The sequence below is a fragment of the Hyperoodon ampullatus genome (assembly GCF_949752795.1).
Source record: "Hyperoodon ampullatus genome assembly, chromosome: 8".
In the NCBI taxonomy this organism is placed as follows: domain Eukaryota; kingdom Metazoa; phylum Chordata; class Mammalia; order Artiodactyla; family Ziphiidae; genus Hyperoodon; species Hyperoodon ampullatus.
Genome location: NC_136921.1, coordinates 94,187,800 through 94,207,717, shown reverse-complemented (window position 1 = coordinate 94,207,717; position 19,918 = coordinate 94,187,800). Strand labels below are relative to the sequence as shown.

Below are 19,918 nucleotides of genomic sequence, written 5' to 3'. Positions count from 1 at the left end.
TGCACTTTTAATAAAAAGATTCCAGAAAGAAGGCCATTTTCCTAAATTATATGTAATCCGGTGGACTCATGGTGAAAGAATTAATAATCAATTTAATAAACAGTGTTTACATTTTGGTCCAGCTGTTCTTTATAGAATGTATTTTTACCCCTTTTGTTCTCTTGTGATTTCCTACATATTCCTATCTTAAATTTGCTCTGTTTGAAAGTATCAGTGTTACAAACAATAAGTAAAGAAGGCAGACCTGGCAATTCCACAAGAATGTATACCTGTGTCCCCAATACACAGGGTGTTTATAGCAGCATAATTTGTAATAGAGGCAACTGAAGAGTACTCAAATGTAATTTATAGTAGACTAGATAAATAAACTGTGATGTATTTGTATAATAGAATACCATTGATAAATGGAAATGAACGGTTTACAAATACACACAACAAAATGGACAAAACTCACAAAAGAAAAAATATTGTATAATTTCACCTTTAGGAAGTTTAAAAACAGGCAAATCTAACAGGCTGTTAGTAAATTGAGGGCAGCTTGAAGCATTTATCAGTCCCTTATAGTATACTGTATCATTTTATCACCTTAATTATATGTCTCTCTGTTAGGTTTTAATAGCAATAAAGGTAAGATGAGTTTCCAGTTTGTCTTGTCTACTGTAGTATATAGAACATGGTGGGAACTTAATAAGTGTTGAATGGATGAAGGATTTGAATGTTTTGAATTGATGCATAAACCAGAAGTCAACTAAATTTGTCTTTGATATATGCCTTATGAATTTTTAGCTTCAAATTTACCTTTCTTATTACATTATTTATAGATACAAGAGCAGTTAATATTTATTTTTAGTGTATATTTTGTGGGTAGGTGCTAGGCAGTGAGAGGAATCTAGGCAGGGATTTTATTCTCGATAATTTATAAAGCGGATTAAAAAAACAAAACCAAACCACCAGCTTATTTTAGATACAGATCTGTTGTTTGCATTGTGGAGAAATATTTTGCATCTGACCCCCTGCTTTAAGGAAGGGTGCCGCATATTTTAAAGGTACTCTCAGGAATATTTTTGCTTCTCAGCAGAGCTTTCAGTAGAACTCACTGCTTCATAGAGATGGATGGGGCTGGGGAAAGGATGTCTGAGCATTTTAGCAGGAGTGAAATCAGTCATCAAGTTAGAGTTGAAATGCCATCTTTTCATTGTTGTTAACAAGCCTGTCTTCCACATCCATCCCTGAAGAAAATCCATAAGCACATCAAAGTCCTTGCTTGTTTTGTTGTTTTATTTGTGGTTTCACAGAGTTGCATTAAGAAACAGTGTGCTATCTGTCTTTGTGGAAACACTCTTTGCCTTCCTAATGCCTTTGGAAAAATTTCTCCCGTATTCATTCAAACATTGAACTCTATTCCTGTAAGACAATTCCAGACTCCAAACTGTCATATGTGAAGGTTGGTAGCTACCTTTTGGATAGCTGTTTTTTGTACTTCAATTACGTCTTTATCTACCTATCCTCTTCTAACTTTAGACTCTCATTTCCAGGTCATGTGACTCACAGAGACAATGTAAAATTTAGAAAGGAACATCCCCAAATTTAGTCTCACTGAAGCCTGCACAGCTGAGGGAAGAGATGGCATCAGGATATTGACAGTGAATTCTAGGATCCTGGGAGGAAGGGGATGGCAGTGAAAGAGAAGAAAGTTGGGCTGGCAGGTGGTGAAAACCATGAGTTAAGGAGGGGAGGGAGTATTGCCTTCAACCAAACTTTATCCCACCTCCCCACCCCCCGCTTCCCTGCACCTCCTTGAAAATGGCAGTGAATCTCAAAAGGCTCATGGGGAAGCAGGACTTGACTACAGTGTAATGAAATGGCAAAAGGCAGAAAGGGTCATTTCAGAATGGTTTGGTGAGTCATCTTGTAGGGACTTCTGCTTTAAAACATCATTACTGATTAACTGGTAAAGTATAGCTAACCAATCTGAGCTTCAAGATAAACTCTCAAGTGATTTAGAAAAGAGGAGATGAGATGCTTTTTAAGCTTTCTTTATTGTTTTAGAATAGTGGGGGTAGTTTATTTTGTTAATCTGTGTTCTTTAGAAGGAAAAGAATTGTGCTTTTGTAATAACATATGTTAGACTTTCAAAAAAGTGCTTTAACTACAGCTCAAAGCTTCCAAATACTTATATTTTGACTAATTTAGACTAGTGAATTTAAAATTTATTTTAATTTCTGTCACTTCAAAATTTTTAAAAAAAAAAAGAGGAAAAAAATGGATAGCCATCAGAGAGACTGGATTGGCTTTGCTTTTGTAAATGGTGGATTAGGATTTGTCTGTCCTATAAAGGACACACAGCATTTAGATTAGACATAATCTGATTGTATTGCAATACAAAGGCCATTCAAGTCAGCTCAGTGTCCAGGGTCTGTAAACACCATATGACCACTGATTGGTCCAGGGAAGAGTATTAACAGAAAGTTAATGAAGGGTTTTAATCCAGATCCCTAAAGCACAACAGTTGTGGCTTCAAATGAGTTTCCTTTCAGACTTTAGCCATGATGCTGATGCTATATTTCTTACATGATAAATTGAACTCCTCTTTTTTTTTAAAACTCACACAAAGAGTATGCCTACTTAACTTTATTATTATTTGATTAGGTAGTTTTCTTGTCCCAAATTTCTTTTAGAATATAATATAGATGTCTGACATTTATTTAAAATTAAACTGACTATATAATTTATTGTCTAGAGCAGGACTCTCTGGAGGGTAAAAATGGGTATGATTAATAGTTGCCCAGGGAAAAGGCGTAAACCAGGAATCTTCTGGGTATAAACCAGCACGGATGACCACCCTACTTAAAAGTCATATTTTTAACTTTTATTTTTATCCTCCAATAAAATTATAAAATCACAATTAAAATAATAGAGAATAAATGCCCTTTCCAAATGTGATTCAAAATGTATGGTTCTTTAGAAGTGAAAAAAACAAAAATAAAAGCAATAATGAAAAGCAAAATATGGGTTTGTGGTCACAATCAGTTCTCTAAATGTCTTTTGCTTAAATTTGATTCATAAATTATTATATTTTCTTCTCACCTTGTGATTCCCAAATGTATTAAGTTAGTTTAGCAAGCAGGTATTCAGCATTTATTCTCTGTATGTTTGTGTTTCACTAATATCATTATTCCTATTGCACCTACTGCATAGAGACGGCCATACTATTCTGTGTGGGATATTATAAGGAATAGAAAGTTCAAAAGAATGACAACTTGATAAATATTAAGGATTTAATTTTTAGTCAACTTTTGTTGGTTGACTCCCAGGTATCCCATCTCTCTTCCAAATACAGTGCCCCAAATTTCCTAACCTTGAAATTTGGGTAACATAGACCTCCACTTCAGCTCCAAAAGGGCTCTGATTGGCATAAGCAATCAGTGTTTCCCATCCTTTTAGCCTTATTATTATTGTTATTATTATTATTATTATTATTATTAGTGTCAGTCACATAGTCCAGACATGTACAATTGGACTGGATACTGGCATTTTAATTAAGCTACAGAGGAAACAGACTGACTTTCCTACTGGAAGTAATTGAAGCTGTAGCTTTATGAAGTACTGCAGATCATCTGAAGATCAGATCAAGCCTTAGGGTGAATACAACACCCTAAAGTGTTGATATAAACATAGTATTGGTGACATTGTTCAACTGATGAATCAAGCCAAACTCTGTCACTGGAGTTTTTGGTTACATGAAACGAGAACTGTTCCTGCTTTTTAAAAAGTAACTCTTGTTGCAGTAACTTTTATTAATAGCTTTTATTGCTTAAGATTTGAGTTGGAGTTTCACTTACTTGCAACCAAAGACTTCCTAACTAACACTAGATTTAAAAATAATTGCAAACCATTTAATTTGCAGATATTTCAGGACCATTATTTGAAAAGAGGAATGGCATGCTATTTCTATGATTGATATAGGAAGGTCTTCGAGTCTGGGTATTGGGTTAGGGAAGTAGAGACAGGATGAAGAGTAAAAAATGCAAGGAAAACTGCCCAAGTCAGGATGCTTCTGTACAAAGAGAAACAATGGGAACAGAGAGAAAGGGGTGTAAGAAAAATGTTATAGACACACTTGATAGTGAACCAAATTTTGACAAAAAGCTAAGAAGTAGTTAAAAATGAACTCAGCTTTGTGGCCTTGGGTAGCCTAGACAAGATAGCCAGATATAAAAGGAAATTTGTCTAGTCATAGCACGTATCCTCATCTTTTTATCTATAATTAAAATTCACCTATTTGTGAGACTTGCACTGCAGCTGTGTAGTGGAGCATTGCAATTGTATCCAGTATTTTATGGTAACTGAAAGATTTGATTTGTGGGGGACAAGATCCAGGCAGAAGAATGGGTCTTACTCCTGTTACCTCAACTACTTTATCTCTCTTATGGAATCAAGGTTAGTATATGGAATACTTCTTTGGCTAGGACTTTATGACCAGTGCAAAGTTATCTTTTGACTCGATGTGAATTTTGAGCTCTTGAACACTAGATTATTTTTATTGCTTTTTTTTTTTCCTTCCCAAATGGAGAGAATCCATCTGTAGAGGAAATTTTCCATATACAGGCTAGAACCTGCTTTTTTCTCTCGCAACTTCCAACGTTATGTAACCACTAACAGAACTTTAGAAACTTCATGGCCCTTTTTTCAGAAATTTTTTTAACCAAAAACCCAAGACTGGTATCACACTTTATAGGTAATGGATGGCTTACTCCCATAAGCCTAGAATTCCTGTTTTGATGTGTTCATTTTTGTGTGCAAGAGACTAATTCTTGAGAATGGAAAAAGTATTCCAATGAACTGATTTTTAAAGGCTTAATGATTTGGGGTCTTTGGCCTTTCACTTCAGAAGAAGGTGTCTAGCACCCTGTTCTATCTTCATAGCCATATGGTATTCACATGCCAGCTTCAATTACAGGTTGAAGTTCAAAAATCTAGGAGATTTGGGTTCAGTAGGTAGAAATGACATTCAGAACACAAATATCCTTCATGGCTTAAGAATGGCATCTTCCGTGAGTGCAGGACTCCACCAAGGTCCGTGTTACTGCTGCTGCTAATTAGAATTACACTGAATCAGACAGAATATTACGATTTCCATTATTATTATCTTTATGCTATTTTTTTTATTTTTTTAATTAGTTTCTGCTTTATAACAAAGTGAATCAGTCATACATATACATCTGTTCCCACATCCCTTCCCTCATGCATCTCCCTCCCTCCCACCCTCCCCATCCCACCCCTCCAGGCGGTCACAAAGCACTGAGCTGATCTCCCCGTGCTCTGCAGCTGCTTCCCACTATCTATCTACCTCACGTTTGGTAGTGTATACATGTCCATGCCTCTCTTTCGCTTTGTCACAGCTTACACTTCCCCCTCCCCATATCCTCAAGTTCATTCTCAAGTAGGTCTGTGTCTTTATTCCCGTTTTACCCCTAGGTTCTTCATGACATTTTTTTTTAAATTCCATATATATTTATGCTATTTTTGAACTTTAAAGTACTTTGACAAAAGAAATTGGTTTTACATGTTAGTCTGTTGCCTTTATTGAAAAGCTAGTTTTGAGTAAAGTGGTGTACTAAGGCTTCATTAATTTAGTAACTGTAAACCATGGAATGGCCTCACACTTGGAAAATATATGGTTAATAGGAGTGGCAGGCAGTCCTCTTTGAAGAGGGGACATAAGAAATGTGGAGGAGGACAAAAGCTTATTAACCTATCCTTCCCCACTGTCCTTCGTGAATCACTGTGCTCAGTAGACTTTTATTGAACTCATTACCTCAGTATAATATGCATTTTAGAAATCCATTGTGTAGGAAATTTTCTTTCTTGGAAACCCAGAATATTAATTACTTAATAAGAACCTTATAGGCTTCTTTGGAGGGGATCATTTTCCTCAAAAAATGGAACTTAATATGTGTGATGCTGTTCCTTTTTTATAGGAAACCTTGTATTATTCAGCAGAACATAGTGAATCTTAAGCATATGTTTTCAGTGATGAATTATCTCAGCTTCATCTCTTTGGACATGATAGAGGCACTCTTTTTCCTTGCAGACTATTTTGTCACTCCAGTCAGATTAATGAATTATGAACTATACCATTTCATTAGGATAGTAAGAATTAAGAGAAGATGTTTTCCTTGGGGACTTCCACTTGGAATATATCATTAATCATATTCTATGAGAACTATAGTCAAGGCTGAACTGAGAAGGCTAGTTTATCTGACATGTACCAAGGGGGAAAACAAGTTGTCATTTAGCCTATCTCAAGTAAAGTACTTCTTAATAAAATTCCTAGATAAGGAATGACATCTTAAAATTGCTTCTTATTTTGATCTCTGTCAGAGGTCTGAAAAATCAATCGTATGTGAAACTGTGAAGTGTTCTCACGAAAAGTAGAAGTCCTTTAACAAGAGTATTGTTTTTAGTGTGGTTTTTAAGTCAAGGGGTATCAGATGTAAAAGTAACTGACCACTGAATTAGAGCCTTTACTTATTTTCTCAGCAGCCCCTACCCTGTTCCCACCCTCCTGAATGCCTCATTCTTCCTTTGTTGGAGGAAACCCAAATGTCTAACAGGATATTTTAAATGACTAACATGAACATTTCTAATATTAAGTGGCATTAAAGAATTTTAATCATGAGGATCTTATTAATTACCCCATATGGCTCAGTCTGTGGTCATTACTTAAAAAGTGGTGCAGATAGATGGAAAGAGAAGGAGTGAGTGCCTGAGGGAGAGAGAATGCTATGCTCTGACAATCTGGAGTTGGGTCCACTCACCAGTTACAGCACCATGCAGGAACTTCCTGTAAAGATGAACAGTCTTTCATTCAATAAGTACTTTGAGTAAAAAAAGTAAAAGAAAAGAAAAAAAAGAAAAATTTGTAGAATACTTTTGCTCAAATTTCCATTTGAAATCTTCTATTTGTTTTGATAGATTGAACTGAAGTGCACAAATAGAAATTTTGCAGTTATTTCTAGGATATGGAAAAGAGACATAGAGTAATAAATTGGGACTTATCAATGGCTAATCATATCATTAAGGTTTTAATATCTTAGATAAAGCACCCCCCTCAATTCATAAAACTCTTTTCCAGACTTACAATATTCATAGGAAAAAGCAAACATTCCCCCCAGATCAAAGAGAAAATAAAAAACACGACTACAAACTTTAAGAAAGTAATCAAAAAAGAAAATTGCATATCAGAGTTATGCTTTGAGCCAAAAATGTATTTATAGATAATTGTATAACCCTAAGAGACTTTATTGTTTAAAAGTAAAATTTAAAAATAAATGAATGAAACATTCAACTCTAGATATCTGGGAGAGGGGAAAAAATCCTGAACCAGAAAAGCAATAAACTGAAATTAAGCAGTAGGAATAAATTAATAATAAAGACAAAACGTAGGATTTAATATTAGAAAACAGAGACACAGTAGAATTGATGAATCTAAGACTGGTTTAAAATCAAACAATGAAATAAACATTTGGTCAATGGAATAAGAAAGGAGTTAGAAAAATACAAATACATTTAAGAATAAGAAAGGGACAATGGCTATAGTCAGAAAAGATTAAAAATTATGCCAATACCCTGTGTAACTTTATGCAGGTATACTTGAAAATCTTGATAACATTTTCTGCATGCTAATTCTCATTATAAAACCAAAGCTACATAGTAAGCTGGAAAAGAGACTTTAAGTAACTATTATAGAAAAATATCAAACTTTTATAAAATAGCTCTTACAGCTCAGGAAAATACATCAGTGGAAAATTTTGAGTGATATATAAACATACCTAGACACACACACACACACACATTCACATACGTATACATGTATACACACTCGCAGGGTGTTTGAAAAGTCTGGAAACATGAGATAAACTTATTTTCAATGATATGCTAGTTACATTTTCAAAAAATATTCTCAGTACATTTTCCTTTAACCTCTAGACACCTTTTCAGGATAAGTACCTGAAGAAATATGTCTAATTGTTAGTTTGAAAAAAGTATAATTAATATACCACAGAGTATCCAGATGTCTGTAAACACAGGCAAAAATAGTGTATTAATAGAATCTCAGAAATTCTGGCTGCTGTTGACAAAAGCATTCCTATTTTCCATTTCTCCCAGGAAGAAGAGGCCAAAATTATTTTTTGAAAAAAGTCTGAGCATCTTACATTCCCCCCTTCCAGGGGGAAAACTAAAGAACCTTTGGATTTTATCCTCTGAGGGAGCATTAAATTAGATTGCCTGGGAGAGAGTGAGGTTTCAAGACCTGAAAGAGGCCAAAGGGTCCCACCTAGAGTTATGGGTTACAAAGCAGAAAGGAGAGTTGCAGGGGCCCACCCTTACTCCCATGGGGGATCCTAGGAGGTGATGGGACCTCTGGGTGATGGATGGATGATGTGGTGGAGGGGGAAGTGATATCACAAGGGAGACCACCATGTTCTAGGCACTTAGAGATTCCAGGGCCTACACTGGCATGGAGAGGGTGGAACCACCTACCTTTGACCTGTCCTTGGGGTTTAGACACCAGCATCTCAATGGTGACCACGCAGACTGAAAGCCATAGCCTATCCTTAAGTTTGCTGAGTTTGTTGGTGCTCTTGTAAGACCAGGGCAAGAAGGAGTGTGAAATAACAAATACTGTTAGTAAACACATACTCAGAGCTAGGCTTTATTTGTTTGAGAAAAATAAAGCAAGGTGACATTAGATGACATTAGATAGTGGAGCAAATTGTGTGTGTGTGTGTGTGTGTGTGTGTATTTATAAATGTGCATATATTTATCATGCATATCTATGAGATGCTGGCAGAAAACACACTGAAATATTAATTGAGTTCTAAAAACAAAGCCTGCCTTTGTTACCTTCCATCTGATGAAGAAGCTTTTGGAACTGAAACCTTGAGAAAGAGCAGCTCCCCTAGGTGAGTTTGATGTTCTTCCAGGTTTATCTTGGGATTTATAAGATCTGATGAGCATTAGGGCCAGCGTTGAAGATGAAACATTTCCATCCTTTCCATTTACCGGTGTGTGGTATGTCCCCTTCCATTTAGCCCTGGAGAGCAAGGCAGAGTGAACTGACCTGAAGTGTGTTGTGGGAATCAAAATTCAGTTATAATCTAGCATACTCTGTCAGTGCTTCATGGTACCTAGTTTTAAACGTTGAAATGTTTCTGGCAAGGGTGTATTTTATGTTTATGTATAATGCTGACACACTAGCAAGGGATTTAATTGTGACCATTCAGAAATAATTTATCTGTTAAACCCTAATTTAAAATAAAATGATGTTTAATCAAGAGACAATCAATTGTAATACTAATTTAAAGAGCCATTAAGTGAAGGAAAAATTAATTCATTATATCAGGTTATTTTAAACTGCAAGAAAAATAACACTGTTAACTTATAAGTGGTAATGTTTAAATTGGCTGAATTTTTCATGTCTTTCTGCTAAATTGTTTTAGGATATTTTTCACACCTAATTTCTATTGAGTTTAATTTAGACATTTGGAGGTACCTGCCCTTATGTAAGAAAGGCAAATTGTAATAAAACTATCTGTGCTTTCACAATTTTTTAGAAAACATTTATATTACACAGTATGTAGGGAAATGAAAAGATTCTAGTTCTTCCTACCTGTTACACACAGGTGCACACACACACACTCACACACACACACTCACCCTCATTCATTCTGCCACACACTTATATAATCCTCTCTGTCCCTCCCATATGAGTTTGCTTCCTCAAGAACAAACACGCAGTCATGCTCAGGCAGGTAAACATACACACTTTTTCTTTCTCTTGCTCTTGTGGACACACATACACACTCTTTTTCACTCAAGCCAGAACACACACACACATCCGTAATGCCTATACATGTACAGTTAAGCTCTCATTCTCTCTCTCTCTCTCTCCACTGTTTAATAGCTAATGTCTGACTTTTCTGTCTTCAGTATATGTTATCTTGATCTTTGACTTAGAGGTGAGTGACTCAGACCAATTATTTCACATGATTAAATTTGGAGTGAGACTGATGATTTTGATACTGGCTCATTTTTATTATTTGCATGTTGTTTAAGAGAAGGCACTTCATGAACTTATTCTGCTTTCATATGCAAAAGTGAATGTTGAGGAGATTATGTAAGTAGATGAGAAAAGTGCCTTTCATACATATTTCTCGAGTCAACAGGGTCAGATGAGAAGTTGGCAAAGACTATATCATGAGATTCAAGAAACAACTTTTTATTTTGCTGTATTGCAAATAAATATTCTTTCTCTGTCACTTTGTGCAAGTTTTCATTCCTTGCTTTCATTGGTCATGATAATTGACCAGTTAAGAAATAATGTGCAACAAAATAGGAATAAAATTGAGTATGTTGATAGAAGACTGAATAAAAAGGTTGGCAGTTGACTTGCCATTATGAGACTGAGAACTTTCTGTTTGTGAATCTATAAGGACAGATATGTGTCATTCTTATCTTTCAACAGAGCTGGAAATGCCCACTGTTATTCACAGTGAAAGCTTCATTTTTGTATGTAAAAGACTGGAAAGCACCATCTGGGACACATCGTATGTTCATGTTTCTCCAAGAGAATCTGGAAATTATACTTCTGAGATTTTGTTGCTAATGAAGAAGAGGAAGGGAAAAAAATCTTATATAAATAACACCTGGTCCATTGGTGCATGTCTCATAAAAATTACAATGAAATAAGAGAATGGAAATTAGAGTATAATATCTTATATCTAGAAGGTATCATTAATATTTGTGAAATTTCATATTTAAAAATCGTGAGCTTTTATTTAGATGTATATTTTGTTTGGTCACTTTCTTGGTATTGCTAGCTGGATAAGAAACATTTGGGAAAATGTGCCTAGGACAGACATTGAACTTCTATTGGGGAAGCTCTTACACTTAGTATAGTCTTTAGAGAATTTATTTATCTCCCATATGGAAACCTAAGCAGAAGGAAAAGCCTCTTGCTCTCTGCCTCTCTCCTTCTCCAATCATACTAGAAAACTCTCCTTGACCACGCCTAAAACTTCCTTTTTAAAAAAGGTACTCCAGATTGCTTTCTGTTACTTACAACTAAAAACCCTGAGTTACATAGAAATTTTCAGAGCGAAATACTTAATTTCCTATTCTAGCACCCAGTAAAGTAACCTGGTACATAGTTGGTATTGAAAAATATTTTATTCACTACTTCATCTAAATATTCAGGTATTTATGAGCAACGACTACATAACAGATCTTGGGACTATTGCAGTAAATAAAACAGAAACATATCTGGCTCTGACACTTATATTTGGGTGTGAAAATGGAGAAATACATGAAGAACAAATATTTTAGGTGGTGATCTGTGCTTTGGAAAAGGACATTAAAGTAAATAAAGCAGTATAAGGGGGTGGGTTGCTAGGTTTTTATTTTTTATTTATTTTTATCATCTGTATTGGAGTATAATTGCTTTACAATGGTGTGTTACTTTCTGCTTTATAACAAAGTGAATCAGCTATACATATATATATATATATCCCCATGTCTCCTCCCTCTTGGATCTCCCTCGCACCCTCCCTATCCCACCGCTCTAGGTGGTCACAAAGCACGGAGCTGATCTCCCTGTGCTATGTGGCTGCTTCCCACTAGCTATCTACTTTACATTTGGTAGTGTATATATGTCCATACCACTCTCTCACTTCGCCCAGCTTACCCTTCCCCCTCCCTGTGTCCTCAAGTCCATTCTCTACGTCTGTGTCTTTATTCCTGTCCTGCCCCTAGGTTCATCAGACCCTTTTTTTTTGTTAGATTCCATATATATGTGTTAGCATACAGTATTTGTTTTTCTCTTTCTGACTTACTTCACTCTGTATGACAGACTCTAGGTCCATTGACTCACTACAAATAACTCAATTTCATTTCTTTTTATGGCTGAGTAATATTCCATTGTATATATGTGCCACATCTATATCCATTCATCTGTCGATGGACACTTAGGTTGCTTCCATGTCCTGGCTATTGTAAATAGAGATGCAGTGAACATTGTGGTACATGACTCTTTTTGAATTATGGTTTTCTCAGGGTATATGCCCAGTAGTGGGATTCTTGGGTCATATGGTAATTCTATTATTAGTTTTTAAAGGAACCTCCATACTGTTCTCCATAGTTGCTGTATCAATTTACATTCCCACCAACAGTGCAAGAGGGTTCCCTTTTCTCCCTACCCTCTCCAGCATTTATTGTTTGTAGATTTTTTTTTTTTTTGCGGTATGCAGGCCTCCCACTGCTGTGGCCTCTCCCGTTGTGGAGCACAGGCTCCAGATGCGCAGGCTCAGTGGCCATGGCTCACGGGCCCAGCCGCTCCGCGGCATGTGGGATCTTCCCAGACCGGGGCATGAACCCACGTCCCCTGAATCGGCAGGCGGACTCTCAACCACTGTGCCACTAGGGAAGCCCTATTTGTAGATTTTTTGATGATGGCCATTCTGACCATGGTGAGGTGATACCTCATTGTGGTTTTGATTTGCATTTCTCTAATGATTGGTGATGTTGAACATCTTTTCATGTGTTTGTTGGCAATCTGTATATCTTCTTTGGAGAAATGTCTATTTAGGTCTTCGGCCCATTTTTGGATTGGGTTGTTTGGGTTTTTTGATATTGAATTGCATGAGCTGCTTGTATATTTTGGAGATTAATCCTTTGTCAGTTGCTTCATTTGCAAATATTTCCTCCCATTCTGAGGGTTGACTTTTCATCTTGTTTATGGTTTCCTTTGTTGTGCAAAAGCTTTTAAGTTTCATTAGGTCCCATTTGTTTATTTTTGTTTTTATTTCCATTTCTCTAGGAGGTGGGTCAAAAAAGATCTTGCTGTGATTTATGCCATAGAGTGTTCTGCCTATGTTTTCCTCTAAGAGTTTGATAGTGTCTGGCCTTACATTTAGGTCTTTAATCCATTTTGAGTTTATTTTTGTGTATGGTGTTAGGGAGTGTTCTAATTTCATTCTTTTACATGTAGCTGTCCCGTTTTCCCAGCACCACTTATTGAAGAGGCTGTCTTTTCTCCATTGTATATTCTTGCCTCCTTTATCAAAAATAAGGTGACCATATATCCATGGGTGTGGGTTTATCTCTGGCCTTTCTATCCTGTTCCATTGAACTATATTTCTGTTTTTGTGCCAATACCATACTGTCTTGATTACTGTAGCTTTGTAGTATAATCTGAAGTCCAGGAGCCTGATTCCTCCAGCTCAATTTTTCTTTCTCAAGATTGCTTTGGCTATTCAGGGTCTTTTGTGTTTCCATAAAAATTGTGAAATTTTTTGTTCTAGTTCTGTGAAAAATGCCATTGGTAGTTTGATAGGGATTGCATTGAATCTGTAGATTGCTTTGGGTAGTATAGTCATTTTCACAATGCTGATTCTTCGAATCCAAGAACGTGGTATATCTCTCCATCTCTTTGTATCATCTTTAATTTCTTTCATCAGTGTCTTATAATTTTCTGCATACAAGTCTTTTGTCTCCTTAACTAGGTTTATTCCTAGGTATTTTATTCTTTTTGTTGCAATGGGAAATGGGAGTTTTTCCCTGATTTCTCTTTCAGATTTTTCATCTCTAGTGTATAGGAATGCAAGAGATTTCTGTGCATTAGTTTTGTACCCTGCTACTTTACCATATTAATTGATTAGCTCTAGTAGTTTTCTGGTAGCATCTTTAGGATTCTCTATGTATAGGATCATGTCATCTACAAACAGTGACAGCTTTACTTCTTCTTTTCCGATTTGGATTCCTTTTATTTCTTTTTCTTGTATGATTGCTGTGACTAAAACTTCCAAAACTATGTTGAATAGCAGTGGTGAGAGTGGACAACCTTGTCTTGTTCCTGATCTTAGAGGAAATGGTTTCAGTTTTTCACCATTGAGAACGATGTTGGCTGTGGGTTTGTCATATTTGGCTTCTATTATGTTGAGGTTAGTTCCCTCTGTGCCTACTTTCCGGAGGGTTTTTATCATAAATGGATGTTGAATTTTGTCAAAAGCTTTTTCTGCATCTATTGAGATAATCGTATGGTGTTTCTCCTTCAATTTGTTAATATAGTGTATCACTTTGATTGATTTGCGTTTATTGAAGAATCCTTGCATTCCTGGGATAAACCCCACTTTATCATGGTGTATGATCCTTTTAATGTGCTGTTGGATTCTGTTTGCTAGTATTTTGTTGAGGATTTTTGCATCTATGTTCATCACTGATACTGGCCTTTAGTTTTCTTTCTTTGTGACATGTTTGCTTTTGGTATCAGGGTGATGGTGGCCTCGTAGAATGAGTTTGTGAGTGTTCCTCCCTCTGCTATATTTTGGAAGAGTTTGAGAAGGGTAGGTGTTAGCTCTTCTCTAAATGTTTGACAGAATTTGCCTGTGAAGCCATCTGGTCCTGGGCTTTTGTTTGTTGGAAGGTTTTTAATCACAGTCTCAATTTCAGTGCCTGTGATTGGTCTGTTTATATTTTCTATTCCTTCTTGGTTCAGTCTTGGAAGGTTGTGCATTTCTAAGAATTTGTCCATTTCTTCCAGGTTGTCCATTTTATTGGCATAGAGTTACTTGTAGTAACCTCTCATGATCCTTTGTATTTCTGCAGTGTCAGTTGTTACTTCTCCTTTTTCATTTCTAATTCTATTGATTTGAGTCTTCTCCCTTATTTTCTTGATGAGTCTGGCTAATGGTTTATCAATTTTGTTTATCTTCTCAAAGAACCAGCTTTTAGTTTTGTTGATCTTTGCTATCATTTCCTTCATTTCTTTTTCACTTATTTCTGATCTGATCTTTATGGTTTCTTTCCTTCTGCTAACTTTGGGTTTTTTTTTCTTCTTTCTCTAATTGCTTTAGGTGTAAGGTTAGTTTGATTATTTGAGATGTTTCTTGTTTCTTGAGGTAGGATTGTATTGCTATAAACTTCACTCTGAGAACTGCTTTTGCTGCATCCCATAGGGTTTGGGTCGTCGTGTTTTCATTGTCATTTGTTTCTAGGTATTTTTGATTTCCTCTTTTATTTCTTCAGAGATCTCCTGGTTATTTAGTAGTGTATTGTTTAGCTTCCATGTGTTTGTATTTTTTACAGATTTTTTCCTGTAATTGATATCTAGTCTCAGAACATTGTGGTCAGAAAAGATACTTGATACGATTTCAGTTTTCTTTAATTTACCAAGGCTTGGTATGTGACACAGGATATGATCTATCCTGTAAAATATTCCATGAGCACTTGAGAAGAAAGTGTATTCTGTTGTTTTTGGATGGAATGTCCTATAAATATCAATTAAGTCCACCTTGTTTAATGTATCATTTAAAGCTTGTGTTTCCTTATTTATTTTCATTTTGGATGATCTGTCGATTGGTGAAAGTGGGATGTTAAAATACCCTACTATGATTGTGTTACTGTCGATTTCCCCTTTTATGGCTGTTAGCATTTGCTTTATGTATTGAGGTTTTCCTATGTTGGGTGCATAAATATTTAAATTGTTATAGTTTCTTCTTGGATTGATCCCTTGTTCATTATGTAGTATCCTTCTTTGTCTCTTGTAATAGTCTTTATTTTAAAGTCTATTTTGTCTAATATGAGAATTGCTACTCCAGCTTTCTTTTCATTTCCATTTACATGGAATATCTTTTTCCATCCCCTCACTTTCAGTCTGTATGTGTCCCTAGGTCTGAAGTGGGTTTCTTGTAGACAGCATATATATGGGTTTTGTTTTTGTATCCATTCAGCCAGTCTATGTCTTTTGGTTGGAGCATTTAATCCATTTACATTTATGGTCGTTATCAATATGTTTGTTCCTATTACCATTTTCTTAATTGTTTTGGGTTTGTTATTTTAGGTGTTTTCCTTTTGTTGTGTTTCCTGCCTAGAGAAGTTCCTTTAGCATTTGTTGTAAAGCTGGTTTGGTGGTGCTGAATTCTCTTAGCTTTTGCTTGTCTGTAAAGGTTTTGATTTCTCCGTCAAATCTGAATGAGATCCTTGCTGGGTAGAGTAATCTTGGTTGTTGGTTTTTCCCTTTCATCACTTTAAATATGTCCTGCTACTCCCTTCTGGCTTGTAGAGTTTCTGCTGAAAGATCAGCTGTAAACCTTATGGGGACTCCCTTGTATGTTATTTGTTGTTTTTCCCTTGCTGCTTTTAATATTTTTTCTTTGTATTTAATTTTTGAAAATTTGATTAATATGTGTCTTGGCGTTTTTCTCCTTGGATTTATCCTGTATGGAACTCTGTTCTTCCTGGACTTGACTGACTATTTCCTCTGGCATATTAAGGAAGTTTTCAATGATAATCTCTTCTAGTATTTTCTCTGTCCCTTTCTTCTCCTCTTCTTCTTCTGGGACCCCTATAATTTGAATGTTGGCACGTTTAATGTTGTCCCAGAAGTCTTTGAGACTGTCCTCAATTATTTTCCTTCTTTTTTCTTTATTCTGCTCTGCAGTAGTTATTTCCACTATTTTATCTTCCAGGTCACTTATCTGTTCTTCTGCCTCAGTTATTCTGCTATTGATTCCTTCTAGAGAATTTTTAATTTCTTTTATTGTGTTGTTCATCATTGTTTGTTTACTCTTTAGTTCTTCTAGGTCCTTGTTAAACATTTCTATATTTTCTCCATTCTGTTTCCAAGATTCTGGATCATTTTGACTATCATTACTCTGAATTCTTTTTCAGGTATATTGCCTATTTCCTCTTCAGTTGTTTGGTTTCGTGGGTTTTTACCTTGCTCCTTCATCTGCCATGTGTTTCTCTGTCTTCTCATTTTGCTTAACTTACTGTGTTTGTGGTCTCCTTTTCACAGACTGTAGCTTCGTAGTTCCTGTTGTTTTTCATGTCTGCCCCCAGTGGCTAAGGTTGGTTCAGTGGGTTCTGTAGGCTTCCTGGTGGAGGGGACTGGTGCCTGTGTTCTGGTGGATGAGGCTGGATCTTGTTTTTCTGGTGGGCAGGACTGTATCTGGTGGTGTGTTCTGGGTTGTCTGTGAACTTATTATGATTGTAGGCAACCTCTCTGCTAATAGGTGGGGCTCTGTTCCTGTCTTGCTAGTTGTTTGGCATAGGGTGTCCAGTACTGTAGCTTGCTGGTCATTGAGTGGAGCTGGGTCTTAGCATTGAGATGGAGATCTTTGGGAGAGCTTTCACCGTTTGATATTATGTGGAGCTGGGAGGTCTCTGGTGGACCAGTGTGCTGAACTCGGCTCTCCCACCTCAGAGGCACAGGCCTGACACCTGGCTGGAGCACCATGGCCCTTTCAGCCACATGGCCAGGTATGTGGCGAGTTTCTTGCCTTTTGGGAAATTTGGGGTCTTCTGCCAGTGTTCAGCAGGTGTTCTGTAGGAGTTGTTCCACATGTAGATGTATTTCTGATGTAGTTGTGCAGATGAAGGTGATCTGCGTGTCTTACTCCTCTGCCATCTTGAAGGTCTTCCTAGGTTTTTATATAGGGCAATTATGGAAGACCTCTCTGAGGAGGCCTTCCTTATCACAAGCTGATGTGGAAGGACTCCTGGGAAAATCTGGGGAAAAGTGCTTCAAATAGACAGCAGGTACAAATGCTCTGTCACTGAAAAGTAGAAAGATACTTTGCATGTTGAGTGAGGGGGAGAAACCTGGAAGATTCAAGGTCTGTAGATGTTACAGGGGGCTGGACCATTGGGCATTATGTCCTTCATGAGGACTTTAGGTTTTACTGTAAATGAAATGGAAAGGCATTAGAGAATTGTGATCAGAGGAGGTATGATCTGATTTATGTTTTTTAAAGAATTACTCTGGTTATTATGGGGAGAACTGACTGAGGAGGATACGAGATGAGAGAGAATGTTCCTTGGGGAACCATGGCATTCCAGGTGAGAGACTGTGGCTTGAACTAGAAGGGAGGTGGTGAGAAGTGATCATATCCTGGGGTGATTTGAAAATGAAGTAAATAGGATTTATAGCTGTATGAGAAAAGGGCAAAAAACGAGACGGAGACCCATTAATGATGACTCCTAAGTTTTTAGCCTGAACTACCAGATGAATGGAATTTGCATTTAGTTAAATGGGCAAGTAATTTAGGGATGAGGAATAATTTGGAATTTGCTTGTGGACAATTTGATAGCGGTCTGTGTAGAATAAACAGTTCTATATGAGTTTGAAGTTCAGGTGAAAGACAGACTGCTGGTGTGTGTGTGTGTGTGTGTGTGTGTGTGTGTGTGTAATTTAATATACAGATAAGTTGTCAGTGTATGAAATGTGCTTAAAGCCAAGAGCCTGGATGAGATCACCCTGTGGATGAATGAATATAGGGAAGAGGCGCAAAGTCTGAGCCTTGTAGCGCTTTAACATTTTCAAAGAAGTCTACAAAAGGTTAACCCATACAGTAGAAATTACAAGGTAGTGTGGTGTCCTACAAGCAAATGAGTTACAATTTTCAAGAATGAGGTATTCCTAAATGTGTCATAAACTGATAAAACATCAGATAACCTGAGGAGTGTGAATTGAACACTGCATTTGCAAATGTTCAGGGCATTAGTGACTTGGTTGATCGAGGGCCTCAGTGATATTAAATGTATAACAAATCAGAATCAATCAGTGAAGATGTGGCATAGATATGTAAATAGATTCGTTCTCTGCTGAACAAGATAGATCTAAATGATTTCAGGATCTCAACTTGTATTTAGGTATTTACAGAAATGCCAGGACAGTTCTTTTCACTATTTTTAATTAGCTCCCACTCCTCTTCTGCTTTCTTAACCTTTATCATTCTTCTCAAGTTCCCTAACCACCCTCCACCTATTTCAATCTCAGCTTGTGAGCTTGCTTGACGTAGGTAGTCAAAGTGAACCTTTGTGAGCTCCCTGAATGTTCTGTCCCCATTGCCTGCTTATAAATCTATCTATATTTGCCCCTATCTGATACTTCCTCCTCATGAGCATCAAAGCAAAGATGTTCCTCCTTGGCAGTTCTCGCCACCTGATCTCTTGATGCCCCTTCCCATCAGGATCCTTATAGCATCCATTCCCTTCTTTTTTTTTAAATTTTTATTTATTTTATTTATTTTTTATTTTTGGCTGCAGTGGGCCTTCATTGCTGTGCACAGGCTTTCTCTAGTTGCGGCAAGCTGAGGCTACTCTTTGTTGCGGTGCACAGGCTTCTCATTGCAGTGGCTTCTCTTGTTGTGGAGCACAGGCTCTAGGCATGCGGGCTTCAGTAGTTGTGGCATGCAGGCTCAGTAGTTTTGGCTTGTGGGCTCTAGGGTGCAGGCTTAGTAGTTGTGGTTCACGGGCTTAGTTGCTCCATGGCATGTGGGATCTTCCCGGACCCGGAACCCAGGCTCGAACCCGTGTCCCCTGCATTGGCAGGCAGATTCTTAACCACTGCGCCACCAGGGAAACCCCATTCCCTTCTTTTAAGCCTTCACTCTCTCTGTCTCTCTTATTACTTCTTATAGCTCATAAATGTTTCTTCGTAGTTTTTCCATCTCAAAAACACAGGCCATTCTCAAGTTTATTTTTCTACCTAGCTTGATAAAAACAGTAGGGACATGTTGTAAAGTATTTTGGAAATAAGGAAATGAAGAGAATAATAATCACCGGTAATCCCACTTCTCAGAGATGATCATTATGTGAGTTTATATTCAGTATTTTTCTACGTGTATTTTTGCTGATTAGGATCCAAGCAAATATATACTTTTAAAATTTTCCTTTTTATTAGGCTAATGTTGTATTTTAAGATTTTCCACATGCCATTAACCAGTTTGGGGGACAACTATTTTAAATAGCTAGAGTATTCAATATTATGGTTATGCTATGATTTATATATTCATTATTTTATTGGATTTTTACCTAGTTTCTATTTTTGATATAAATAAAATGAGGGTGAATA

General features: G+C 36.7%; 1 protein-coding gene across 1 annotated transcript in view; it reads left to right on the top strand.

The window, feature by feature from the left end:
- The window catches only part of ZNF385B (zinc finger protein 385B), a gene marked incomplete at both ends in the record, with an annotated part of 398,204 nt that overhangs the window by 12,267 nt on the left and 366,019 nt on the right, over nucleotides 1-19,918 (top strand). The gene's annotated exons all lie outside the window — the stretch shown is intronic.